Below are 13,584 nucleotides of genomic sequence, written 5' to 3' on the forward strand. Positions count from 1 at the left end.
AGAAGACAGGAGTCATTGGGGAAAGCCCCTCATGTTGGGAAGATCGAAGGCAAGAGGGGCAGGGGCGGGCAGAGGATAAGCGGGACAGGTTCCTGTCAGGCTGAGGTCAGAGATAGAGCCCCTTGCCCCAGCAGAGCAGTATGCACGGGGAGGTCTTCCTGGCCACCACCTTCCCCCTCACCTCCTCCTAACTCAGCCAGCGGGAGCCCTGCCCCACCCATCACCCCCTCCTCATCTGTCGTCTGGGAATGAGGCAGCCTGAGTGTAACCACGTGACAGGGAGAACCCTGGGAGGGCTGGGGACGGATCCCAAGTTTATGGAAGGACAATGAGGAACCTCCAGGGGAAGGGGGTAGCTGAAGCATGGTGGAGCCCCTGGCCCCTGGAAAGAGAAGACCTTCCTCTCTTGACCGTCTTCCTGAGGGAAAGAGGGAGGGAGGAGGAGGAAGAGTCAGGGAGAGAAATCAGGGTGAGAAAACTGATCCCCGGTTCAGGTGACTGGCCCGAGGCCTTCTCTAACCTTGGACCAGGTAACCAGGTCCCTGCCTCGCACCTGGGCTCTGTGGGCTCACTCTAGGGCCTCCTAAGAGCCCCGAGCCAGGTTGGTGCAGGGCAGTGTATAGAACACTGGGCCTGGAGTCAGGAAGACCCGAGTTCGGATCCCAGATCACACACTGAATAGCTCTGTGACCTTGGGCAAGTCACTTAGCTTGGTTTCCTCATATTATCATGGTTTTATAACAACCCTGTGAGGTAGGGAGTACAGAGACCAATTGTAATGAAATAGTTATTAAAATAGGAAGGGGAGAAACAGCCAAGCTCATGGGCTCCAAGTAAAAACTCCTCCAGGAAGTCCTCGGGCCCCAGGTTTTATATATGTGTGTGTATTTTATGTGTATACACACACACACACACACACACACACACACACGAAAACAATCCTGTTCTTGCCTGTCGGCTCTATGGCTTTACTACAAACCCACCAAACTCCCCCAGCCCAGCTCTTTCCACCTCTTCGCCCAGTGAATACATCTGCCTCTTCAGCATCTCTTGGAGGTCCCTGTGCACCCAGATTTAGAGTATGCTGGAGGAGCCAGAATGAGGCTTCTGTGGGCCCATAAACCAGACTAACTGGCTTGTGCCAGCCAGGCTAAGGAGATCTCAGCTGGGGGTGAAGGGCTTGGCGGGTGGGTGGGGCCTCAGGCGGGGCGATCCCAAAACTCAAAAGCTCAGGCAGAGACAAAGTGGGGGTCCCAGCATGTCGGTGGCAGCACTGGGAGCCCCCCCGCCCCGTGAGGCCATGGTTACAGGACCTAGGGTGGGCTAGCTTCCAATCCAGGGTCACTGATGACTTGCCTTCATGGCCCTTGGGCTCCAGACGCTTGGTCTCTCTAACTTTCTTTCTTTCCTTCCTTCCTTCCTTCCTTCCTTCCTTCCTTCCTTCCTTCCTTCCTTCCTTCCTTCCTTCCTTCCTTTCCTTCCTTTCCTTCCTTCCTTCCTTCCTTCCTTCCTTCCTTTCCTTCCTTTCCTTCCTTCCTTCCTTCCTTCCTTCCTTCCTTCCTTCCTTCCTTCCTTCCTTCCTTCCTTCCTTCCTTCCTTCCTTCCTTCCTTCCTTCCTTCCTTTCTTCCTTCCTTCCTTTCTTTTCTTCCTTCCTTCCTTCCTTCCTTCCTTCCTTCCTTCCTTCCTTCCTTCCTTCCTTCCTTCCTTCCTTCCTTCCTTCCTTCGTTCCTTCCTCCCTTCCTTCCTTCCTTCCTTCCTTCCTTCCTTTCTTTCTGTCTTTCTTTCTTTCTGTCTTTTTTTTTTTTGTGGGGGCAATGAGGGTTGAGTGACTTGCCCAGGGTCACACAGCTAGTGTCAAGTGTCAGAGGTCGGATTTGAACTCAGGTCCTCCTGAATCCAGGGCCGGTGCTTTATCCACTGCGCCACCTAGCTGCCCCCCTCTCTGTTTTTTAAGGGTCTTTTGGCTTGGCTTTGATTGTCCTTTATGAACCAGGGCTCGGATGCCCCGAGTTCTAGACCTGGACCTGCTCCCCACGAGCTGTGTGCCCCGGAGTAGGACTCCTGCGCCAGCCTATGTAAACAATGCCATCGCAGGGTGCCTGTGACTCACTGCGTGGGGCCTGGGAAGGGAGTCGGGCGCCTTTGCGCAATTTGTGTTTTCTTCTTAAGCCCGGGATATGCTTCAGGAACTGCCTCTCCCCTCCCTTCTTTGCCCCGGTGACTGGCTGCTGCCCAGCGCTGGGAAAGCCCGGGTTTCTCCCAGAAAATGGTAGAGGAAGTTTCCCACCTGGTGGGTGGGATCCTCTAAGCACCCAGCATCCACCCAGCCATTAGCACAACCGGAGTACCCCAGCCCTCTGTCAAGGGATTTACCTGCACTGACAGCTTGCTGATCTGGGCCTGGTGGCTGGCTGCGGTGGCTATAATCAATGTGCTGCTGAGCCCTGTCCCTCTCCTTGTGACCTCATTTGGGGGGCTTTCGCCAAAGACACTGGAGTGGTTGGCCATTTCCTTCTCCAGCTCATCTTCCAAATGAGGAAACTGAGGCAAACAGGGTTAAGCGACTTACCCAAGATCACACAACTGGCAAGTGTCTGAGGCCAGATTTGAACTCGGGAGCATGAGTCCTGGCACTGGGCCAGCTGGCTGTCTTTATAATCAGCCACTTGGGTGTGAACAGAAGGGCAGGGAGGGAAGGCCAGCCTTCCTGCTTCTGCCTCACTCCAGGAAAGGACTCCCTCTTCATGAGCAGTTACCCCAGAGCCCTTTGAGGGAGCCCTGCAGGGACCCTATAACAGCCCCTGCGCTGATGGGAGGGGCTGGCTTGGTCTGCCACACCCTCCCCTCACCATCACCCAGGGAAGGAGTGTGACCTGGCCAGAAGCCCGAGCCCAGGGGCTTCAGGCAGAGGCTGGAGCGCGATCCCTAGTGCGGGGAGGGATCCTTGTACAGGCTGGGTTGGCCTCAACAGGCAATGGCCAGTAAACAAACATGAAGCACCTACTTGGTGCACAGCCGGGGCAAGTGCTGGGAATTCAAATAAGAAAAAGTCAGACAGCCCCTGCCCTCAGGGAGCTTCCCATTGTTAGAAACAGGTAAACTGAGGCACGCCTCCAGCCGGGTGCAAAAAAGGAAGGCCATTTCGTTGCGATCTTGCCAGAAGGGGCAGGCACTCCAGAGGAGAGATGTGCACCGTGATTGTTTCACACTGAGTGGATATAGGTCCCTAAGGCAAGGACTCCCTGCCCCATTTCACCTGAACCGCTTCCTCTGGGTTCACATTCTTCACGACACTTCTAAGCACGTGTACTGTGACGGGAGGGGATCCATTTGACCTCCCCGGACTCCTCTGGAGCCTTGATCAGGAGAGCAGGGCCCTAGGGAGCCCAGTGCTGCTCTGAGAGCCAGGAGGATGGCAGGCTTCTCCCCAAGATATCAATATCCAGAATCTGTGGACATACTCAGTGCAGATGGGACCTTCCCATCAGCCATCAGGGCTGCTCCTGGCTGACACTTATGAACACCTGCTGACTGGCCCTAAGGATGGGGGGCAGCCGGATCCCCCGTCCCCCTGCCGGGGTCTGCTTTCCAGGAAGGCTTCCCTGATTGGCTGGGCACATCTCTCTGCCCATCTCTACCCTCAGCACATGCCCATTCCCCATATTTATGGGCCTGTTGTCTTGGAGGGGTCCAGTCACTTCATTGCGATTCCTCAACTAGGGCTGGCCGCAGGCCTCTGGCTCCTGTGGTGCCCGGTCTCTGTTGTGTCTGCGCTCGGTCACGCTGGCTCAGGGATGGCTGTTGGCTCCCTCTTTCTGGGGAAATGAAGGGTCACAAACCCAGCTACCCATTACCCTGCCCCCCACTAATTTAATAGGCTGGTTCTAATTACATTTATAGAGAGAGGACTGAGCCTTGGGGCCCAGAGCCAGGCTTTAATTATTCCTCCCAATTATTAGATTTTCCTGTGACTTAGTTTCCCTACCTGTCAAAAGGTTACCATGTAAGGTCAGTCACGTGAGTCTGGCAGACTCCCCTTCAGATATTTGGTTCAATGAGGAGTTCAACCTCAGGCAGTAGCTTGGAGCCAACTGACCCTCTCCTAGGATAATGGGGTGGGGCAGGGGCAGTTCTCAGCTGGGTCCTGGTCAGCAAATGTGATGTGTGCACTCATACAAGAAACCTCCCAGTAGGAGCTCGTGCGAGCCTGTGCTCAGCGCACACACGGATCCAGGGACCTCCCCCCACTCGGCACAGAGATGAACTTGTAAGGCTAGAAAAGCAGTTACATCACCCCCAGGGCCAGCAGGGCCCTCCAAGTGCAGGGAAGGAAAGTGTAGCCAAAGACAAGGAGGTATGGGAGGGGGGGAGGGGGGGGAGGAGGTGTCCTTTTCATGCTGTGTGTGTGTGTGTGTGTGTGTGTGTGTGTGTGTAGGGTCATGCTTAGTTGTCACATCTATATCACTTCGAGATGTTCTCTCCCCCTGCCAGGACACTGCACTGGTGACTCCCCCAGCCCCAAACAGCTTGGGGGTGGGACTCCAGAGGGCCCTGGGTTCCTGGGAGCCCGGTCATCTGTCTGTCAGGAGGGGCAGCAGACGGTGCTGGCTCTAGTGTCCTGGCTTCTGGATTCGAATTCTGACTCCCCCAGCCTTGCTGGGTCTCAGTTTCCCCTCTATTGAATGAGGACAGGCTTGAACGGCCTACAACTCTGAAGCTCCCTTCAATGCATCCTGGTCCCCAAATGCTCACCGGCAGGACAGGAACAGGGAAGCCCGGTCCGAGGAGGGGAAGGCGGTCAGGAGCTGTCATGCACGTCCTTGAGCTTGGGTACACATGAGTAGGGATGCGTGCAGGGGCTTGTCCATATGCATTCCGGCATCCCCTGCCCAGGCATTGCCAAGACTGGCTGGAGCCAACGGACCGAGACATGAGGTTTAGGGAGCTGAGGACCAAGGCCTGGAGCTCCCTCAGAGCCCGGGAAGCATTGAGGCACATTCAGCAGGAAACTCTTGGACTGGAGAAGAGCCAGCCAGCCAGCGTTCATTAAGCACTTGCTGTGTACTACCATCCAGGGATTCTTCACTCTACAAGACAACCCCCAAAGACTATAGAGCCCCAAAGTCTCTGATTGGGATTTTAAGGGAGGAAAGCATCTATTCACAAGAGTCTTCTCATGCGGTCACTGGGGTGGGCTGGGGGTGGGGGGAGAAGAACCCTGGCAGGAAAGGGCTGATGGGGGGCGGGGGGAGGGGAACAGAAGGATGTGGCCTGGGAGGCCTGGCCTGGGGAGGGGACTCTCTGGAGGGACCCAGGAGGCTTAGAGGCAGCAGGAAGCACTAGCCATCTGGCCTGGGGGAAGCAGCCCTGCCCAGGCAGGGGCACGGACCCAGGGGCTGACTTCCCTGTTTGCCCAGGGTGGTCCTGCCCACACAGACGAACAATTGTTAGCAAACAGGAGACATAAAATGTATTGAATGTTAAGCAAACAGTGACCCTCACCGAGTCATCTTTCCTCAGGAAGCCGGCCAGGCCTAAGGGGCAGTTAGAGAAGGCCCAGCCAAGAGCCAGGAGCACAATGCCAGACTCCAGTCTGCCAGGGCCCTCAGAGCTCAGTCCCAGGCTTCCAGGCTCCCAGGCATGCCCACGTTCTCTCACATGCCCCCAGCTATGGCCATCTGGGTGGAGGACCTCTGACACAGGCTGGATCTGAGGGTCCCGACAACTTCCACTGAGGGGAACTTGGTCCCGGGGGACGTTCCAGGGTTACTCCGGGGGCCTTGGCCCTCTGTCCCTCAGGAGCCACCAGATGGTGGGAGGGAGGAAGAGCCCTGCACCTTGAGGCCAGGATAGGGATTCAGATCCCAGTTCTGCCTCATGACCTGGGCCACCTTGGGTGAATCACGGCCCCTTTGGGGCCTCAGTTTCCTCATATGTAAAGAGGCTACGCTGATGATCCCGAAGGTTTCTTTCAAAGATCCCAAGAGGTGAAAATGCTTTGGGATCCCAGGATTTAGATCTGGAAATTCCTGCCCTTAGCTTCCCGAACTGCTTCCTGATGTTGCTTTTATCTCCCTGCTTGGGGTTCCTTTCACGGTGGTGATGATGAGATCTGAGGCCTGGGCACTAGACCAGGAGGAGCTCAAGATGGGCATCACCTGCCTGGGGATGGCTCATCAGCCCCAGCTGTAGGATAAGAGCTCAGAGCTCGCCAGCATCCCCCGGCTGCTGGAGAAGGTGCCAGGCCGCCCAGGAGCATGGGCTGGGCCAGGGCCACCTTGTCCTGGCTGTATTTCGCCTCCTGTTCCCAGGTGGCTGGCACTGCTGTGCTAGGAGCTTGGCAGACACAATGCAGCATTTGGACTGGGCAGGTGTAAGTCCCCTAAAGGTCATCCTGGAAGGCTGGTTTTCTTTTCATCGACCAAGAAGCTCCCAGTCTCTCACCTGGTCTCCCATCTCCTAGCCAGAGGAGGCTGGAGCTCTGGAGCCACTTACACAACAGCCCACTGCTGCCCCTACTACAGGCTGATCTTGGCGAGGCAGACTCAGGGCAAGGGCCTTTCTGCACCAAAGACCCCGCACTTGTCCGCCGTCTCGACATGCTGCACTCAAAAAGTTCTCTCAGGAAAACAAGAGAAGCCCACTGATTTATAGTCTAGTTGCAAAGCCACAACGGTAAGAGTTCAGACTGACCTGCCTTGGTACAACTAGCACAGGATTTGTTAGTAGATAGAGGGAGTGTTCTCTTTCTAGTGATATAGGGCGGTGAGTGCTTATAATTAGGAACAATTAACAGAATCATCAGGTGGGGATGGGGCAGGGCATGTCATGCAAGGGCCAAGCCAAAGTTTCCTGGAGTCAACAAATGGGTGGCACTCAGAGGAGGAAGGAGGTGGAGGCTGCAGCCCTGGCCCAGAGCGGCACCTCTTTGGGCTGTGGGCCCTGAGCAGGCCCATCGGCTGTGGGGGTGGGCAGGGAGGTTGTGAAAGAAGAATGCTCGGGCCTCAGCATAGATCTGGTGGCTGGAGGGAGCTGGCAGAGTCAGGGATGGCCCTGGAGTCACAAACGGGGTGATGGAGAGGGTGAGAAGGAAGGATGACGATGAGTTTTGTTTGGGGCAGAGGGAAATTCTGCTCCCCTTAGGGGTCACGGGCCCTGCTTTCAACTCTCTCCTCAGACACCATCTGTGTGACACTGGGCAGGGAATGACCTCTCTGGGCTTCGGCCAAAGGGCTGGACTCAATGGTGCCTATTCGGGAAAAGTCAGCAAACATTTATTCGGGACCTACTCAGTGCTGGCTACTGGGGGTAGCCCTGAGCTGCCTCGGGGACAGCGGGTGGGTGCAGCTGCCCAGCAGTCTGTGGGGAATGCAGGGCTGGGTCCCCGGGGAGAGGTCAGGTCTGGACATCTCTCTGGTGGAGCCCCTGGCTGGACACTTTTACCCTGCACCCGGTGCCAAGGCCCAGTGCAGGCATTTAGGCAGGGGTGGAGGCGTGGGGAAGGTGGGCTCTGAGCTCACCCTTTGTCCTGCTGTGGCCAGATGAGCCTGAGGCACAGGAAAGTTCCCCAAAGAGAAGAAAGTGGGGAGGAATGGAACCCTCCCAAGTGCTTGGAAGACTTCCTTGAGGAGGCTTTGTCCTGCCAGGCTCTCGGAGGGCAGGGCCAGGAGGGATGAGGGGAAGCTTCAGGGGGCACAGCCCCCCCGGGATGTAATAAATTCCTAGCACTGGTGAGTTTCTCATCACTGGAATTCTTTAAGCAGAGGGGGAATGGGTCATTGCTGGACAGCCCAGCCCCCCCCCATCTCGGATGCTGTGGCATGCCCCCGGTCCATGCCCCCGGTCCATGCCCCTCTCCACCTCCTTCCATTGCTCCCAGCTGGGGATGAAGTCCTGATGCTCAGGATGGGGAGTGATCACAAGGAGCCGTGCACACCTGAGGCCGGCCCAGAAGCCTGCTGATAACCTGCTAAAGACCCCCAGGTACATCCTTCCTCTTGTGCCCATTCAGGATCTTCTAGAACGGTCCGGGAGGGTAAAGGTCATGTTTGAACTCCAGGCAGTCTGGGTAGCTTGGCATGGGGGAGGAGGAGCTGCTCCCTGGACAGACATGCAGGGCTCACAGCTAAACACTTGGGGGCCTCGGTTTCCTCCTTTGTGAGAACCAAGGTAGTTGGGTGTGATCACCTTGAAGGTCCTGGTCATCCCAGGCAAATGTGGAACATGTAGAGGGAGGGTGCAGATAGCGGCCCCTTTACCACCACAAACAGCTGCACTCCCTCACCTCTCACTGCTTCCCAGCCCCCATTCCTCTTTCCTGGACCACCCCCCACTGCTCTCCCAGTGGCCCCCCCTAGTCCTTCAGCCTCCTTCCTGGTCTCCTCCATAGTGCCTCTCCACCCTTGCTCATCCCCCTCCCTCACTTCCGTCTCACTGTATCAAGGCCCAGCCTTGTGCTGGGTCGGTGCTCGCCCCCCATGCCATCCCTCCTGGCCAGTTCATCTGGGGTGTGGCCTCCCCAGCTTCTTGGACACTAGGCTTCCCTCTTCCTGGGGCAATAGTGGAGCCTAATAGGGACCGGGCAGCCAGTGGGGGCCACGCCAGGCTGCCAGGGCCCCACCCAAGCTCTGCCTTTCAATTCCAGGCTCCGTGGCTCACGGTACCTTCTTCCCGCCTGGTTTTCCACATGTTGGCTGAGGATTAGTGAATCCCACAAAAGGCAGAGTGAGTCAGAGCCCTGAGGATTGGCAGTGAGGAATTAGACTTTGCAGATCCTAATTGTCGACCCGTGGCATCTTTCAGCACAGGGATATGGGCGCCCGCTGGGCCGGCTTCCCTACCAAAGAGGCCTTGGGAAGCAGCAGGTATGTGCCCAAAACTCTCTGAGCTTCTCCCAGCCAGATGTAATAGGCCACCCAGAAGAGATGAGTGAGCACTCCCCACCCTTCCCATTAGAGCCTCCTCCATTGCTCATGCCACTGGTGACCAGACCCACTGGTGACCAGACCCACTGGTGACCGGAGCCACTGGTGACTGAAGCCACTGGTGACCAAAGCCACTGACTGGATGTGCCAAGTCACTGGTGACTGGAGCCATTGGTGACCAGAGCCACTGGTGACTGGAACCACTGGTGACTGGAGGCACTGGTGACTGACACCACCAGTGACTGATACAACTAGTGACCAAAGCCACTGATTGGATGTGCCAAGTCACTGGTGACTGGAGTCACTGGTGACCAGAGCCACTGGTGACCTGAACCACTGATTGGACATGCCAAGTCAATGGTGACCAAAGCAGAAAGAGACAAATCAGAACAACTGTGATTGTGTGAAACAGCCCCAGCCAGGCTGATCCCCTCTTCTTAGGGGAAGAGGAAGAATTGATGGTCATTGTTCCAAGCCCTGGGATGCAGGAAGGCAGTAGACCCTTAACATCCTATGTTCCCCCAGCATGGACTGGGCCCTTCCTTGGGGGCCTCCAACCCCCTTCCCCTGGGCAAGTCCCATGGACAAATCGCCTGTTGTCACAGAGGAGAGTGGTGGGAGATCTGAGTTCAGATCCTGTCTCAGACAAGATCTGTGTGACCCTAGGCTAGTCACTTAGCCTCTGCCAGCCCTAATCCATCTAGAGGGCTACTGCATTCTGAGAAGAGCACCAGCTGTGCTGAGCTATCAGCAAGAAGAATTGGCATGGGGGCAGCTAGGTGGCGCAGTGGATAGAGCACCAGCCCTGGAGTCAGGAGTACCTGAGTTCAAATCCGGCCTCAGACACTTAACACTTCCTAGCTGTGTGACCCTGGGCAAGTCACTTAACCCCAATTGCCTCACTAAAAAAAAAAAAAAAAGAAGAAGAAGAATTGGCATGTAGGAAACTAGAACACTTAGACTTCTCACGTGACCGCCACGGCCACGGGGTGACAGACTTGGAGGACTAGACCTGGACGGGAGAGCCGAGGAAGCCAGGCTGAGAGAGTCAGCTTCTGCCCCCAGCCTCCTCAGCAACAGCCCAAAGATGCCGGGCTCGACAACCCCCACGGTAAGGCCAGGCACGGAGGGCACTGCCTGAGTCATCGGTCAGCAAGAGCCCAGGCTTGCTCACACGAGCACGAGGCAGCCTGCCAGCAGTGGGAAGGGCCTGGAGAGCTTTGAGTTTAGCTGGCCGAGAGTCCAGGAAAACTGGTGCCTGTCTTCCCTCTGGCACCTACTGGCTGTGGGGCTTTGCCTGACTTTGCTCACCTGCAAAATGGGGGTGACACCTGCATTTCCATCCCTGGAGAGCTGTTAGGGTTGAGCCCACAGAAGCAGAGCCCGGAGCTGCCCATCAAAGCTGCCCAGAGCGTGGCAGGACCTCCCCCAGGCAGGCTGGCCCCCCAGTCCCCAGCACAGCCTCTGCAGAAGACGGAGCCCAGGGGTTCACATCCCAGGCGGGAGGCGGGGCCCGCTTTGGTGGAGAGAGACCAGGCTGCCCCAGAACTAAACCAGCGTGGGGCCCGGCAGCCCTCAGGAAAGGAGAGGAAAGTCCATCTGAGCACCCCTCTAGTACCCCTTAGCAGAGGAGAGGAGGGCCAAGGCCGATGAAATGTTTCACTCCCCGGGGGGCCAGCACTTAAACCTTGGCCTGTGCTTGTGGGTGCTGCCCAGTAAAGGGCCTCCCAAGATGGAGAGAGAGCCTCATGGCCCCTGCAGAAGCCAGAAGCCTCGGACAGTACCTCTGCCACCCTGCTGGGCCCCCTGTCCAAGTCACGCATGGTCTTAGAGGTTGGGGCCAAGAACATAATGACAGCTCGGGCCAGGGCTGGGAGCCACGGGCCAACGAGCAGGGCTTCTGCCTCACCAGCGTCATGGGCGGTGGCCAGGGCAGCAGGGGGCGTGGCCCAGGGGCCTGACCCACCAGCAACATGGAGGAGCAGAACACTGGTCATCCCTCTGACTCCCGCCTAGGGCCCCTCCTCCCCCAGGGAGTGAGCAGAATGTGGATGGCACAAGGGATCAGACCCGGGTGATGGACAGAGGATGGCAGGATGGTGGCCACCATCAGCACAACTGAGGAAGGACAAGAACAACAGGTTTAGTGGGGGAGAGATCAGGGTGGGTCCTCTTCTGACGCCTGGAGATTAGGGCACCAGGGAGGCAGCCCCCGGGGCCTGGGGTTTAAGACATCCCCCTAGCTGGAGATGGAGACCAGGGAGTTACTTGCAGCTGAACGGGGTGGCCGAGGGAGGTGGGTCTACAGAAAGAAGAAGAGAGGGCCAAGTGGGGTCAGAGTGAGCTCCAAGCAGGACCCCAGGCAGGAAGTCCACACATGGAGACCCGGTTGTGCGCAGGAGAGAGAGGGAGGAGAATGGAGGTCCACAAGGGTGCCAGGCTGGCCCCTGCTGGCCCAGAGCCCTGGACTCTGGCCCTTTCTGCCCACAGGGGCCCCTGCTCATCTCCCCGGTCACTCTCATCCTCTTTTTTTTTTTTTTTTTTTTTGGTGGGGCAATGACGATTAAATGACTTGCCCAGGGTCACACAGCTAGTAAGTGTCAAGTGTCTGAGGCCAGATTTGAACTCAGATCCTCCTGAATCCAGAGCCAGTGCTTTATCCACTGCACCACCTATCTGCCCCCCATTCTCATCCTCTTAAACGATGTTTTCTCTCTAATTTCAGTGGCTCTAATCAGACCAAAAGTGCTGGCTAAATTGTGTTGATGACTAAGTGTTTTCAATTGCCAGGGCTCAGCAGGGTGGGGTGCAACAAACTCCTGGAGTCAAATTAATTCGAGAAACTAAAATGAACCCAGTTAGGATTATACATGCTATTTAAACTCAAACAACTCTGCATATAGTACAAGTTATCAGGGGCTAGTATGAGAGGCAGTGTGGTAGAGTGGCCAGAGAGCTGGCTTTTTGTTGTCAAAGTTCTCATTGTCATTGATTTATTTTTAAGTTTTTTATGTAAAGTTCCAAATACTCTCTCCCTCCAGCCTCTCTTCCACCCATGAAGAGCCAAGTAATATGATATAAATTACACATGTGACATCATGCAAAGCATTTTCATATTAGCCACGTTGCAAAAACAAACAAAAAAGCAAGAAAAACTCAGGAAGTGAGAAGAGTATGCTTCAATCTCTGGAGGTGAATCCTTCAGAATCATCTTGGATTGTTGTATTAATTACAGTACCTAGGTCTTTCACAATTGATCATCCTTACTATATTGCTGTCACTGTGTACAACATTCTCCTGGTTCTGCTCACTTCACTTTGCATCAGTTCATGTAAGTCTCTCCAGGTTTTTCTGAAATCCACCTGCTCATCATTAATTATAGCACAATAGTATTCTATTACATTCATATATCACAACTTGTCTAGTCATTCCCCAATGGATGGCCATCCCCTCCATTTCCAATTCTTTACCGCCACAAAAAGAGCAGCTATAAATATTTCTGTACAAACAGGCCCCTTTCCCTCTTTTCTTTGATCTCTTTGGGATATAGACTAATAGTGGTATTTCTGGGTCAAAGAGTATGCACAGTTTCATAATACTTTGGGTAGATGTAGTTCCAAACTGTCCTCTAGAATGATTGGACCTGTTCACAGCTCCACCAACAGTGCCATGTCCTTATTTTTCCACATCACCTCCAGCATCTATCAGTTTCCTTTTCCATCATGTTAACCAATTTGATAGGGATTAGGGGGCACCTCACAGTTGTTTTAATTTGTAGCTCTCTAATCAATAGTAACTTAGAGCATCTTTTCATGTGACCATTGATAGCACTGATTTCTTCTTCTGAAAACTGCTGGTTCATACCTTTGACCATTTATCAGTTGAGGAAGGGCTCTTATTTTTATAAATTTGACTCATTTCTCTATATATTTGAAAAACAAGGCCTTTATCAGAGAAATTTGCTCCAGAAAAATCCCATCCATTTTCCTGCTTTCTTTCTAATTTTGACCGTATTATTTTTGTTTGTGTAAAACCTTTTTAATTTCAAGTAATCAAAATTATGCATTATGCCTCCCATGATTTTCTCTCTCTCTCTCTCTCTCTCATTTGGTCATAAACTCTTCCTTTATCCATAGATCTAACAGGTAAATTTTTCCAGGTTCCCCTAATTTGCTTCTGATATTATTTTTTATGTCCAAATTATGTATTGTTTTTTATCTTATCTTGATATATGGTATGAAATGTTGTTCTAAGCCAAATTTCTGCCAAACTGCTTTCCAATTTTCCCAGCAATTTTTGTCAAATGGTGAGTTCTTGCCCCAAAAGCTTGGATCTTTGGGTTTGTCAAGCACTAGAACCCTGCAGTCATTTTCTCCTATGTCTTGTGTACCTAATGTGTTCCACTGACTCACTCCTTTGTTTCCTAGCCAATATCAGATAGTTTTGATGAGTGCTCCTTTGTGATACAGCTTGAAGTCTAGTACGGCTAGGCTGCCTCCCTTCACATTTTTTTCATTAATTCCCTTGATATTCTTGAGCTGTTCTTCTGGATGAATTTGGTTTTTATTTTATCAGCTTAACTTGCTTCATATTCCTCCAGTTGTTTAGCTCTGCCTTTATTCATGTGAACAGTGTTTTGTAATTATGTCCAAACAATCC

Source organism: Dromiciops gliroides, chromosome 5, assembly GCF_019393635.1.
Source record: "Dromiciops gliroides isolate mDroGli1 chromosome 5, mDroGli1.pri, whole genome shotgun sequence".
Taxonomy (NCBI): Eukaryota; Metazoa; Chordata; class Mammalia; order Microbiotheria; family Microbiotheriidae; genus Dromiciops; species Dromiciops gliroides.